Genomic DNA, 14,165 nt, shown 5'->3' on the forward strand with positions numbered 1-14,165 from the left:
TATAACATTTCAATAGTTTTTTTTTTTTGTAGTAGTAGTGTCTTACTGTGTTCTCAATCTGTTCTCAAATTCAGAACCATAAGCCAGCCTCCTGCCTCAGACTCTTAAACACCTGGGAATGTATGTGTGCTCCAGCATATTCTTTTGGAAGTGTTTGTGAACATGTTTGCTGTTTGTTTGTTTCAGAACTGTATATCAGACTTAAGAGTTCACATGTGGTATATAATAACTGTGCTACCATGTTCCATTATAGAACCTCGAACAGTTCTAAAAGATTGTACAACTACTCATGCGTTGTGACAGGAATCTAGAACTGATCCATCTTGCAGAATGTCTTCACGCCTACTGGAAACAGCAGTTTTTCCTCCCCTCCCCCCAGTCTACCACTTGCCTATTCTTTGTTCTTACTTAGTCTAATCATTTTAGGTAAGTCGGTGTTAACTCCTCCCAGTTTATTTTAGTTAACATGCCTTCCAAGGTTATTCATGCTGACAGAAATGGGAGAATTTATTTCTTCTAGGCTAAATGCACTCACTCATTTTGGAAGCGTATGACAAATTTTCTTTATGAATTCATCTTAATGACTTGTCCAACACTTAATTCTAAATAATATTCATGAACATAGTAAGTTGTTTCAAAAGCATTTAGACAATTTTATTTAATGAAATGTAAATATTTATACTACTGCAAATTACAATATTCTAAGGTAGCCTAAATCATAGTAGTTTTTCTTGTAGTCAATTATCCATGTCAAATTAGTGTCTCTTTAATATTAGTCACTTTAGAAATCTAATTTATTTAATAAAAACAAATGAAAATTGTGTTTGCAAATTTTTCTTTTAACACTTTTTTTTTATTAATACAGTTCAAGCCAGCCTTAACCACATAGTAAGAACTTGTCTCAAAAATAACAGGGTGGTGTGAATTCTGAATCCTATGACATATTTTAACCTCTCAAGTGATTGAGGACTGATACCTTGTCCACTAGACTGTTAAAACCATTTCAAGTATACAGATGATCTTTTCAAATGGTGACCTAAGTTTCACCTTTAGTTTAAGTCAAATATACTGCTCAATTGTAAGATGAACATTAAGCATCTTTTCCTCTTCCATATTTTTCCTTTTTCTTTATGTGGTTTGATCTACTTAATTGCAAGTGTAGATTACTTTAGCCCCATTATGTATTGAAAAGTTTTCTGGAATATTCAGTTTAACTACCAGTTGTTTCTATGTTTTTGTGTTTAATAAGTCCATATATATATGTATATATACCCCCATTACATGTGCATATATATTATATAAATATACATACATAGAGATGCTGACAGAGAAGGATGTTTAGGTGTCTCTGTGTGTGCGTTTGCATGTGTACATGTCTATATGTATAAATGTGTGTATAAATGTGCTTGTATGTGCATCTGTGCCTGTAAACACTAGAATAAAACTTTGGGTGCTGCTTATAGGGGGCTTTGTGCTTTTTAAAAGATTAGATTTCCATTGCTTGTTGGTTTGTTTGTTTTGAGTAAAGTCTCTGACTGGATTAGAACTCATCAACTAGGACAGACTGGATTTTCAGTAAGTCCTAAGATCCTCATGTTTCAGATGCTGATATTGAAAGCACAGGCTACTGCTGCCAGCTTACTTTAGATGGATTCCAGGGACTGAGCTCAGGTCCTCATGTTGGAAGGCAGAGCTTCATCAACTGAGCTGCATTTCTAGCCCCACACATACGTTTTAACCTTAAAAATATTTACATCATATAACTGAACTGTGAAAAACTTGATTAATTTCTACATCTTATTTTCCTTACCAAAAGAGTGGCTGTGACCATTTGAAAAGGATAGCCACACATCTTTCATGTTCTGCATATTATAAAGGGGATTTCCATATGTAAGACTAACACAGTTATTATCAGTAATATCAGCAGCACGTAAATGTTGTCACCCATGTCCGCACTAGCAGCAAAGTTCATATTTTCTGTTTCCTAACATTTTTATAGTAAAGTTAACCAAGTTTCTGCAGCATATGCTCCACCATTTTACTAAGGAGGAACTGTGAGTTTCTGAAGAAAATAATGAATAAAATCAGTTTGCTAAACCATTGATGGTATTTAAAGATTACATTAAAAGGTTCTGATTTTTATTAGCACATCATATGAATGGACATTGTGACAAATATTTATATCCATTCTTCTTTGAAAGTTCACAGTTATGTTTCAGACAGAAAAGTATTGGAGTAAATTTGACAGGCATTTAGAGGTGAGAAATTTCCAGATATATACTTTCAGAAATTTCCCTTAAAAGTAAGTGTTATGGGGAGTGAGATGCCTCAGAAGATATATGTTGCTGCCATACAAGCCTTATGACTTTAGTTCCGTCAAGGTTGCCAGTGGTGAAAAATTGGCTTCCAAAATTTCTCCTTTGACTTCGACATATACACGATGATACACACATAGCTACACTCACACATACACACCAATGTGCACAGACAAATGCAAACACATAATCTTTCTTTTTTATCTAAAAAGCAGTAATTTCTTTATAGATGGAGTTGATTCCATCTATAAAGTGCCTGCTCTGCAAACATGAGGACCTGAGTTTAGATTCCCTGTAGTCATGTAAAAGCCAGGTATGGTGGCTGAGTCTATAGTCTCAGCATAAGGAAGACAGAGGCAAGCATATCTCAGAGCTCACTGATGATCCAGCACACCTGAAACAATGAGCTCCAGCTTCAGTGAGAGAAACTCTTGCAAATATATAAGTATATAAATAAATCAATAAACAAACTAAGCTAAGCTAGAGAGTGGTGAAAGGAGACACTCAAAGTGTACCTTTGAGTTACACATACATGTGAACACACATTCAATACATACTCACTGACAACTATATACAGTATTCACACACACACACACACACACACACACACACACACACGGACACCACAGACCTGTGATCCCAGTTCATAAGAGGTAGAAGCAGGTGATTGTGACTCTAAGTCCATTCTGGTTACAGTGAGACCATATTGTGACAAACAATAGCAATATCAGTAAATAGCTATTGATTACAAAATGTGCTCGTAGAACTCCCAATGAATCCCCATCACCTAGCACTCTCCTTTAATGGAGAATTAGAAAAGTACATGTTCTAAAGCAGGACAGAAATGAGGAGGGAGATTTATTAAGTTCTTTGTTTTCAATATTTGTCTATCTTTTTCTACATAATTTTTATATAATTTATATAAAATGTTTAGCAATGATTTATACCCAAATACTTAGCTAACTGGGTATCAAAAATGAAATGGTATTAATGAAATGAAATGATGATAAGTGGAAATGAAAAGTTATTACCTTTGAAAATGATTACAAAATGTCTCACCAGTAACCATTGAAATCTATTTAAAACTAAAACTATGAATATAAACCTTACATGTATTATCATTTATATTTAAAATATAATCTTAGTACATACTTATTATACTAATTTACCAAGTGCATAATCATTATTATTGAATGCCTATTTACCATATGCGTACAGTAAAATGACTGAATATATATTTCTTTCTATACTTTAGCCAAATATATATGTGTGTGTGTGTCTGTGTGTGTGTGTGTACTTTGTATAGAAGTCACTCAAAGTAGATGTTCAATATACTGAGAGGAAACCTAAATTTGAGACATTAAATTTAACTTAAATCACATAGCAAGTAACATAAAAATCTAGAATGAAAATTTGTGTTACTACAGTAAGCACAATGTGTTTTATAGGAAATTAACATCTTATCAAAACAATTTATAATGATTCTGGAATAGGATATAGGTTTTCAGAGGTACTTTGCATAACCATTCCATTAATGTTTAATTTTGACATTCCAATTGATCCCTAAAGAAGCCACTTGCCCTTCCCCCGTATGAATTACTAGGAGTCAAGGACTTTGCATAGAGAAACAAGACAAGGATTATGTAAGTACATGTGGTAACATGTGCCTGTTTCCCATCAGCCAGCAAGAGCAGGAGCATCTAGAATTCAAGACCAGTTGGGGTTTCATAAGAACACCCTGTTCTTAAAACATGTAGCCAGAAACTGGAAACAACCTAGAAGGCCCTCAACTGAAGAACGGATAAAGATGTGGTACATTTGTACAATGGAGTATTACTCAGCTGTTAAAAAAAAAAAAAAAAAAAAAAAAAACCACCATAAAACTTGCAGGCAAATAGATGGAGCTAGAAAAAAGAAATCATCCCCAATGAGGTAACTCAGATCCAGAAAGACATAGTATAAGTGGATATTAGCTGTAAGGTAAAGGATAACCAGAGAGGTTAAAAAACAAGGAAGACTCAAGGGAGGATGCATGGATCTCCCTGGAAAGGCGAAATAGAATAGATTGTGAGAATGGACTGGGGGCAAGAGGGAATGTGAATGAGAGGGATCAAGTGTGGGGGATGAAGGGAGAGATCACTGGGAGAATTGGAGGCCTTTTGGGACAAGATGGAAACTTCCAGAAGTTTAGGAAGGTAACCCTCACTAAGACTCCTAGTAATGGGGGATACTAAGTAATGGGGGGGATAACAGACCATGTACTGTAATCAAGCAAAGCTTCCAGTGGAGGGATTGGGGCATCAACCCAGTCTTGAAACCTTCAACCTACAACCTCCTGCCTGCAAAAATGTGCTGGAGTAAAGGTGGCATAGAACCTGTGTAGGCATTGCTGACCAAAGACTGGTCCAATTTGAGATCCATGCCATGAAAGAGAACCTATATCTGACACTTCCTGAAGGGCCAGGAATCAGAGGTTAGATATCCTAGAGACCTACGATAGAACCAACACAAACAAGTAAATAAACAATGAAATGATACAGCATAATCATTATCAGAGAGGTTTTCCCAGCAGCTGATGTAGGCAGAAACAGAGACTCACAGCCAAACATTAATTAGGTGGTGCTCAGGAATAATGTGAAAGATGAGGAAGGAAGAATTACTGGAGCTAGAGGGGTCAAGGACATCACAAAAATAACTAAACAGGCTGACAGAGACTGAGGTGACAACCAGGGAGCCTGCAGAGTCTGACGTAGGTCCTCTGTATATATGTTATGGTTTTGTAGCTTGTTCTTGTGGGACTTGTACCAGTGGAGTGGAGGCTGTCTCTGACTCTTGCCTGCTCATGGGACACTTTTCCTCCTATTAGGCTGCCTAGTTTAGCCTTAATATGAGGGGATGTTTCTAGTCTTATTGTAACTTGATATGCTATATTTGGTTGATATCTTTGGGAGGATTGCCATTCTCTGAAGGAAATAAAGAAGTGGGTCTGGGGAAAAGGGGAGGAGGGGGTGAGCTGGGAGGAGAAGAGAGAGGGGAAACTAGGGTAGAGACATAATAAATAAAAGAAGAACGAAAAGAGGTAATATATTTTGATTTTTTTTAACCTTTCAACTGGTGCTATTATGTACAACATACAATAAGTAATCATAGATTTGTTTTAACAAGTTGATAAAAACAACAAAAAACTATATATTATGTTGAGTGAAATACAAATTCTTCACTTTGAAATATTTTATTCCATAGGATTATTTATAGAAACTGGGTCCATTCTATTAATCTAGATGGAATATTAATTTTATATTACCAGTGAAAGTAAAAGCATAATTTGTCAACAAAATATCTGTTTCTCTTATTTACAAAATATTTATAATTATGTTTATTCTAATCCCATGCTCTTGAGAAAGTACTATCTAATAGACTTGAAAGGATAATTACTTAAGAGAATTTGAATCAATGCATGAAATACAATAAACACTTACTTTATCTGATTTACTTGTTGATATTTAATTGAATATGTACATTTAATTTATAACTTTGACTTTCTCAAATACTGTCCTTCAAACATGTTATGTTTTATCCCAATTACTTTGAGTTACAAAATGTATACTTCACTAGCTATTAGGAAGATTGTTAGGAACTACAACCCTTGAAATTATCCCAATTTTTAGAAAAGCTACTGAGAAGTCACCATGGAGTCAACTTTAGCATGTGATACACACAAAATTCCATTAATAATCTCAGTGGAAACGTCCTTGTGCTTTTATCTTAATGCATCTGTCTGACATTATTAATGTACCTTTAAAAACTCATTTTCTTTTTGTTTGTATTATTTGAATGGGAAGAGGGGTATGTAGTGGCATGCATGACCAATGTTTACAAAAAGAAATGTAGGACAGAGGACAAAAGAAAGAAAAGAACTAAACCAGGCATTTCTTTATGGCAAAAATTTATCCAAAAATTTCTATTTCCTGTATTAAATAAGCAATGACAGTGTGTTTAATTTATATTGCATTATTATTTGAAATAAAGGAGAGAAAAGAACCATTCTTCTCAGTGGGGCTAACAGGAGAGAAAGAACTCAGCTCTATACATTGTAGCGATCCACACTGCCCTAGCAGACTGTTTTCTGGCACCACTCACGGTCTTCCCCTTCCTTCCCTCTTCATTATGGTCTGGCATTTATCCTTTCTACCCACAAGGGTTCTACCATCCAAATTTCATTACTTTTTTTAGCGGCCAAAAGCTGATGGCTTCTCTTGTTGTTGAAGGCCATTTCCCTCCAGTAATGCAAAGAGGAAAGGATAAATAACATCTTCAATGAAGAAATTCCATTTTGTAGAATAGCAACACACCAAAATTGATCTCTGAGAGCCCATAAAAGTTTTTGATACATATACTGAAGTTCTCTTGTAAATCTTCGTATACACTATTTTATAACATTCTATAAAATCCATTTGCCATGTCAAGTGCTGATCTAACTGTATCGCATTCTGGGAATGCTACACATTCCTATGAGTAAGCTAGCTCATCTGTGAGTTAGAAACAGAAGACCATGTTTAGTTAGTGCACAGATCCACTCTCACCCTTTACTATGACAATGTGTGTCCATAATAACAAATTTTACAACATACCTGGTGACAATTCATGGAACAAATGTCTTCTTTTAATATAAAACATTGCTGAAAAGAAAAGTAAAATTAAAACCAAATGGCCACTTACTACACACACATACACACACACATGCACACACACACACATGCACACACACACACACAAACACACACATACACACACAAACACATACTAACCAAACTTGTCACTCAGTGAGAAATGTAACTAAATTCACAACAAAATATTAACAACAAAATTATTTGCTTGTTACTTTTAAATTTACACACACACACACACACACACACACACGCGCGCGCGCGCGCGCGCATTTTGCCTACATGTGTGCATGTGCACTATGTGCTTGCATTGCCCTCAGAGGCCAGAACAGGGCGTCATATCCCCTAGAACTGGAGTTATTGAAAACTGTGAACCTGCATGTGGGTGCTAGGAATTGAACTTGGGTCCTGTGAAAGCGCAGCAAGTAGTCTTAACCACTGAGCCATTACTCCAGCCCTTCTTTACTCACTCACTCACTCACTCACTCACTCACTCACTCACTTTATTTACTTACTTATTGCTTTGGCTCTTTACAGTCCAGTCCTTACCCCTGTCCTGGTCTGCCCTCCCACAGTTGCTTATCCCATTCCTCCTCCCCCATGCCTCCAAGAGGATGAACTCCCTCCCTCCACCAGACCTCCCCACTCCCTGGGGCCTCAAGTCTCTTTCAAAGGGTTAGGCTCTTCTTCTCCCACTGGGGCCAGACAAAGCAGTCCTCTGATGTATATGTGTCAGGAGCCTCAGACCAGTTGTGCTGGTCTGGTTGGTGGCTCAGTGTTTGAGAGATCTCAGGGGATCTGGTTAGTTGAGACTGCTGGTCTTACTATGTGGCCATAGATCTTACTACTGATCTCCTCTTGAGTTTCTTCCAGTCTTTCCCTAATTCAAACACAGGGGTCCCTGGCTTCAGTACAATAGTTGGGTGTATCTTCATCTGTCTCAGTCAGCTGCTTGTTGGGCCTCTCAGAGGACAGCCATGCTAGGCCTGTCTATAAGCACACCATAGCATCATTAATGGTGTCAGGTCTTAGAGCCTCCCCTTTAGATGGATCCTAAGTTGGGCTGGACACTGGACCACCTTTCACTCAGTCTCTTCTCCATTTTTGTTCCTGTAGTTATTTTAGAGAGGAACAATCTAGGTCAAATTTTTGACTGTAGGATGGCAACCACATTCCTCTACTCAGTGCCCTGTCTTTCTACAGGAGGTAGACTCTATATGACTTCCCTGTCCATACTGTTGGGCATTTTGTCTAAGGTCCCTCCTTTTGAGTCCCTCATAAAATTGAAAAACTTCTGTAAAGCAAAGGACATAGTCAGTCAATAGGACAGATCAACAACTTACAGATGGGGAGAATATCTTCACTAACCCCACATCCAATAGAGGGCAAATATCCAAAACATATAAAGAACTCAAGAACCTAACCTCCAAAGAACTAAACAACTCAACCAAAAAATGGGGTATAGAGCTAATTAGAGAATTTACAACATAGGAATCTCAAATGGCTGAGAAACACTTAAAGAAATGTTCCAAGTCCTTAGTCATCAAGAAAACGCAAATCAAATGACTGTGATCACACTTTACACCACTCAGAATGGCTAAGATCAAAGACATGCTGGCAAGGATGTGGAGAAAGAGGAACGCTCATCTACTGCTGTTGGGATTGCAAACTGGTTCCATCACTATGGAAAACAATCTGAAGGTTCCTCAGAAAATTGGAAATAGACTTACCTGAAGACCCAACTATACCATTCTTGGGCATATATCCAAAAGATGTCCTACTATAGTGCTTCACTATGTTCATAATGGCCTTATCTGTGATAGTCAGAAGCTAGAAACAATCCAGATGTCCCACAAGGAAAGAATGGAGATAGAAAATATGGTTCAGTTACATAATGGAATACTATTCTGTTTTTAAGAAGGAGGATATCATGAGTTTTGCAGGCAAATGGATGGAACTAGAAAATATCCTGAATGAGGTAACTCAGACCCAAAAGGGCATGCATGGCATGTGCTCACTAATAAGTGGATATTAGACAAAAAAAGTACAGAATACCTAGAATACAATCCACAGAACTCAAAGAAGGTTAGCAAGCAGAAGAGCCCAAGTGAGGATGCGTCATTCCCACTTAAGAGGGAGAAGATATCAGTCAAGGAGGTCAGAGGGAGGGAGAGTCCTTGGTGTGAGAGAGGAGGGAGAAAGGGAAAATGATCAGTTATTGGGGAAGGAGACAGGAGAGAAGCCTTGAGGGCCAGCAGAATGAATGGAAATACAAAACCTCAAGGGTGGGGTGGGCACTCAGGGGACCCTGTAGAAAGAACCAGAGGCCTGGGAGGTGAGAGATTCTCAGGACTCAAAGAGAGGGACCTTAGATTTAATTAATATTTTAAGCAAGTCTTGAGGCTTGAAAAGTGAAGGAGATAGAGAGGCATATTTTACATTAAAAATATTGGGGTATGGATACAATTCTTTATATATCACCCTATCATTAACCAGTATCAGTGTTGAAATCCTTTTCTTGATCCCAGTATTGGTGAAGCAGCTTCATGACCACTCCTCCTTCTCTGAGCCTCCCTATATAAAGTACTTCATATCTGTAGGATAATTTCCTCAAGTACCTGGAGCAAACACTGAGATCATATGGAACCTCGAGATCATCTCAGCAGACTACCATGCCTCAAGTTCACTCATGTCTCTGTCTTAAAACTGGTGTTTTAATATATCAAACAATGATTTCAGTGATTCTCAAATCCTTAAAGGCTTATCTAATAATGTCATCATCATTGATTAGTTTTCACTTATAGAGAAATCACATGAGTTCATTTATTCCAAATTTTCATATATATATATATATATATATATATATATATATAGTCACATCATTCCTAAGTATACATTATAATCTACTTATTTTCAAACACATTACTATGTGCACTAATGAAAAATGAAATTGTATCTAAGGATATCTAAATTTTATCTCTTCAAAATCATAGCATGGAGTTATAAATGTCTAGTGTATCTGATTATTTACAATGTTGAAGCATACATTTCCATTGCTGATGAATATTATAGTGAAATAATTCATATATTCATGCACTGTTATTTATACAAACATATACGAACCCTCTACTGTTCATTTCAGCTCTATCCTAGAGTCTGAGACAGTAGTAGAAATGTTTTCATTTTGATTTGCAACTCAGCAAAATAGCCGAGGAGAGTAACAAAAGCTATAAGGGAACAAAGAAAGTTATAAGATCAAGAATAAAAAGTATCAAAAAATAAATCTGTTTTGACAAGATATCAACAATGATCTGCTGGAGACAGAGATCTTTTAGTTGAGATATAAAGTTTGAGAAGTAGCTTGACAACCACACACACACACACACACATGCACACGCACATGTACATGCATACATACACACACACACACACACACACACACAGGACAACAGGCAACAGAAACAAGAAACAATATTTGAGATATCACTTGGCTATGATATTGCTTCCAGTGTTCCAGGTACTAACATGCCAGCATATATAGTAGGAACACACAAACACTCACACAGAGAGAGAGAGAGAGGAGAAAGAGGAGAGAGAGGAGAGAGACAGACAGACAGAAGAGAGACAGAGGAGATCTGAGGGATAGAGGAAAAGAGGGAGGGAAGAAGGGAAGTTGGGCTTTGCAGAGGTTGGAAAGAAGAGACAGATCAGAGAAGTTAAGAAAGTGAACAGCATGCTAGAGGTGTTTGCTATTGCTTTTTCTCAGTCTTGCTGTTTCCATATTTATTTTTTTTAAAAATGCAGCTATGAAGCCCTGAGTGTTTTAAAGAGTAAACATGATGGAACTGCTTTGAATGGAGAGTAAATTACAGAAAAGCAAATCATTGAAGTGGGACAAGAAGTGTCTGAAGTACTAGTTACTAATTATGAGGTTGACTTGAACTAACTTGGTGGATATGTAGATAGAAATTCTGGTGGATGAATTACATTGGAGAGGTATTATGGAATAGGATACAAAAGAGAGAGAAGGCTGGTAGATCTTTCTAGAGGTGGGCAGAAGGACATGAGGTCATGAGGGGAGAGTAAAAAAATCAAAGATGTGAATCACACATTCTGATTATAAACACTGGGGAAAACATTAGAAATCTTTTAGGCAAAATCAAATATTATTAGCACAGGGACATCTAAACGGGTTCATTTACACTAATATACTTTAGCTTCTTTATAAGACTCATGATAAATTCAGGAAAACTACCACAAAGACCCTTCTGACACTTTGCCACCATGTGCCAATATAATTCAGTGCTTTCATTGTCTATGCAAAGGAAACAAGTGATTTGCCCTTGCTGTGGACAAAGAGAATCGAGCATATTAAATAATGCGAATAAACGGCACTGATTCCTTCTCTCAGTTTCTTTGCAGTCAAATCACCTCAGCAACAAGTAGCAAGAAGAAGAAGAAGAAGAAGAAGAAGAAGAAGAAGAAGAAGAAGAAGAAGAAGAAGAAGAAGAAGAAGAAGAAGAAGAAGAAGAAGAAGAAGAAAAAGAAAAAGAAACACAGAAGCATTATAGCTGCTGGATGGCTCCCATGATTACCTGCAGCTCCCCTGGGGTATGGGGTGTGGAGGGGGGCGGGGGAGAAAGAGGCGCTGCATGTTTTTGGCAGACATCCAAACCTGACTCAGCTCTCTCCTTAGCAGCATCAGGTACACTGAAAGCCTCCCGCACCACAGAACTCCAGGCACACTTTATGCATAGCCAAGCTTCTGTGAAGTGTGTCACTGTGTACAGACTACACAGTGATTTACTTCTAAAAGGTAACCCTCCTTTACACAACTGCAGTGGCTTTTAAAAAGTCACCATAAAAAATTGGCCTCAGTGGTCTAAACAGTTTGTGTGTCCCATTACATCAAACGCCATATTTTGCCTGGCATCTTATAGTGAATGAGTTAGTCCAACAATCATGGTGATATCATACAAGGAAATCAGATAAGAGTAACTTTTAAATGAAAGAAATTCCATTTATTTTAAATTGTAAGAATGAAAACTCTAATTTAAATACGTGAAAATGGCAAAGACAGAGAGAAAGAATGTCTCTTTTTCCCACTGTACAGGGAAAGGTGCTAGAAAAGAAAATGTTTCTAGTCAGAAAGGACCCTGCCCTCAATAGCGACTCACAGTCAACAACCAAAAATCCCATCATTTATGTAAAAGCATATATTAATTTGGTCTTTATATTTTCTAAGTTAGCTTTGAGAAAAAAAAATCCTCCAAATTTCGTTCTGGCAAAATTGCTGTTGGATTAAGGCAATTTACTGTGGATTCTAAAACTTAAAAAAGGAAAAGAAGAGAAAAGAAAGCCATGTAAAACTTTTTGATATGATTTTTAAAAACGGGCCTTCGTTTATTTGGTTGGCTGGTTGATTGATTAATCTTGTTTGGATCACACACACACACACACACACACACACACACACACACACGGAAAGAAAAAATATTCACCCTTAGAGTTCATGATATTCAGTTGTACTACATACCAAATTAAAATGAACTAAAACTTTAATTTTCACTATAAAGTGCTCATTGGCCTGAAAAACAAACAACCTCTTAAGAAAGGGGCTGGTCCTTTATCTGCCTGTTAGTGCTTCTATGGGATGCGTAGCCTTTCTGCTTTTTCCTAGGTAAGTCAGCAGTGCTGGTTTGGGTGTTTATCTTTGCAGACACAAGCTCTAACGCACATGCATTTTATTAGCTGGTCAAGAAGCATAAGCTGGCCCTGGTCCTGAGACCCATGTAACAACTCTGCTGGAGTAGACAGAAGAGAAATAACAGACTATTAAGCATCTTTACCTTTTTGTATATTGCAGAACCGGTGGGAGCCGAAGCCGCAAGGGTGTGTTATATGTGTGCCGGGGGACAGAAGGGGGTAACTTCCAGTTAAAATAGTTGGATCTCATTCTCTGCTGACCCCTCACCTCTTTCACCCCCCCGCCCCCAAATCCTGGTGGCGCAATACTTAGTGGTTAAATTCGAGTTTGTGAAAACGGACACAGGTGGGTGTGGCAGTTGAAGGGAGCAAAGGGACCTTAGGTCTTCTTTCTGCCACACTCGAGGAAGCAAGAGGTAGGGGAAAAAAGGGGGAACTTTCACTGACCTGGCCCCACGGATCATGCCCACCCGGTGTGTGCACCTGCGGAGTCTGATCCAAGGGAAGTCTTCCTCTCTTCCCAGGCTTCCTTCTTGCCTCTGTTTCTTTCTTTGAAATCTTGTTGCTCGGAGTGTCTGCTACCACGAGTCCCGGATACCCAGGCTAGCCCAGCCCAGCCTGCGCAGTGGGCAGGATTGAAAAGCCTACAGTCGCAACTGGAGCGCGGGCGAGGCCTGCACCGAGTCTGTTTCCAGTCTGCTCAGGATGAAGCGACCCCGCCCTCGGCTGCCAACCGCGTCGCTAGGCCTCCTCGATGCTCCCAGAGCTCTCAGATCCCCACCCCTAGCTCCCTCCTCCCAGCCTGGTAGACGGTATAGGGCGGAGACCTGGCGATTGGGCGCGGTGAAGCTGGGGATGCCGCAGCCTCTGTACTGTGCACTGGAAGAAGGGCCAGGAGGTGGGTCACGCAGCCTCTCATCCACAGCCACCTTGCTGGATGGGGTTGTGTGCGAGTGTGAGCCTGTGTGGCGGGCAGCTAGAAAAGCCCTTCCATCACCTCGCCCCTCCTCCCCCTAGCTCCTTCCTTCTCTCCAGTTCAGTGCAATCTGCTAATGTTTCCGAGAAGCCACTTTTTGTGGCTTGAAGGCTGAGTCCGAGAAAAACTCCAAGGTAGCCAAGAATGACAAAGGATTGGAACTTGGGGAGAGTATACAAAGCATTGTCCTCCAGGTGCCTCCCTGCCTGCCCTATGTTGAGGCAGGACACTGTTCCCTCCTATGGGGTTTGCCCTTGGTGGAGCTGGGTAGTGATGCTCAAAGCTGATTTTTAGGCTGTGCCCGTTTTCTGCTTTTTATAAGCGAGGATACAATCTTCTAGATACGCAAAGGATGCATCTTTCTTTTTGAAGTTTGATGAGACTGTAGAGGCTGGGCTAGGTGGGGGAGGAAGGCATGCTTAACATTTTCCTAGACTTAGGACCGCTCACCTGGGTATGCAATCTACCTCAAGGATAGTGAATTTCAGAGAGTAGTTCAGG

At 38.8% G+C, this 14,165-nt stretch overlaps 1 protein-coding gene across 2 annotated transcripts in view; it reads right to left on the minus strand.

The window, feature by feature from the left end:
* Scn9a (sodium voltage-gated channel alpha subunit 9) overlaps positions 1 to 13,867 on the minus strand; it is a 145,008-nt gene extending 131,141 nt beyond the window's left edge. For both annotated transcript variants that reach the window (XM_031370487.1, XM_031370486.1), the window contains exon 1: positions 13,136 to 13,867. The gene's annotated coding sequence lies outside the window, so the exon portion shown is untranslated. The remainder of the gene's footprint in view (positions 1 to 13,135) is intronic.
* Between the last annotated feature and the right edge of the window lie 298 nt (positions 13,868 to 14,165).

This window comes from Mastomys coucha, unplaced genomic scaffold (assembly GCF_008632895.1).
Source record: "Mastomys coucha isolate ucsf_1 unplaced genomic scaffold, UCSF_Mcou_1 pScaffold15, whole genome shotgun sequence".
NCBI lineage: Eukaryota > Metazoa > Chordata > Mammalia > Rodentia > Muridae > Mastomys > Mastomys coucha.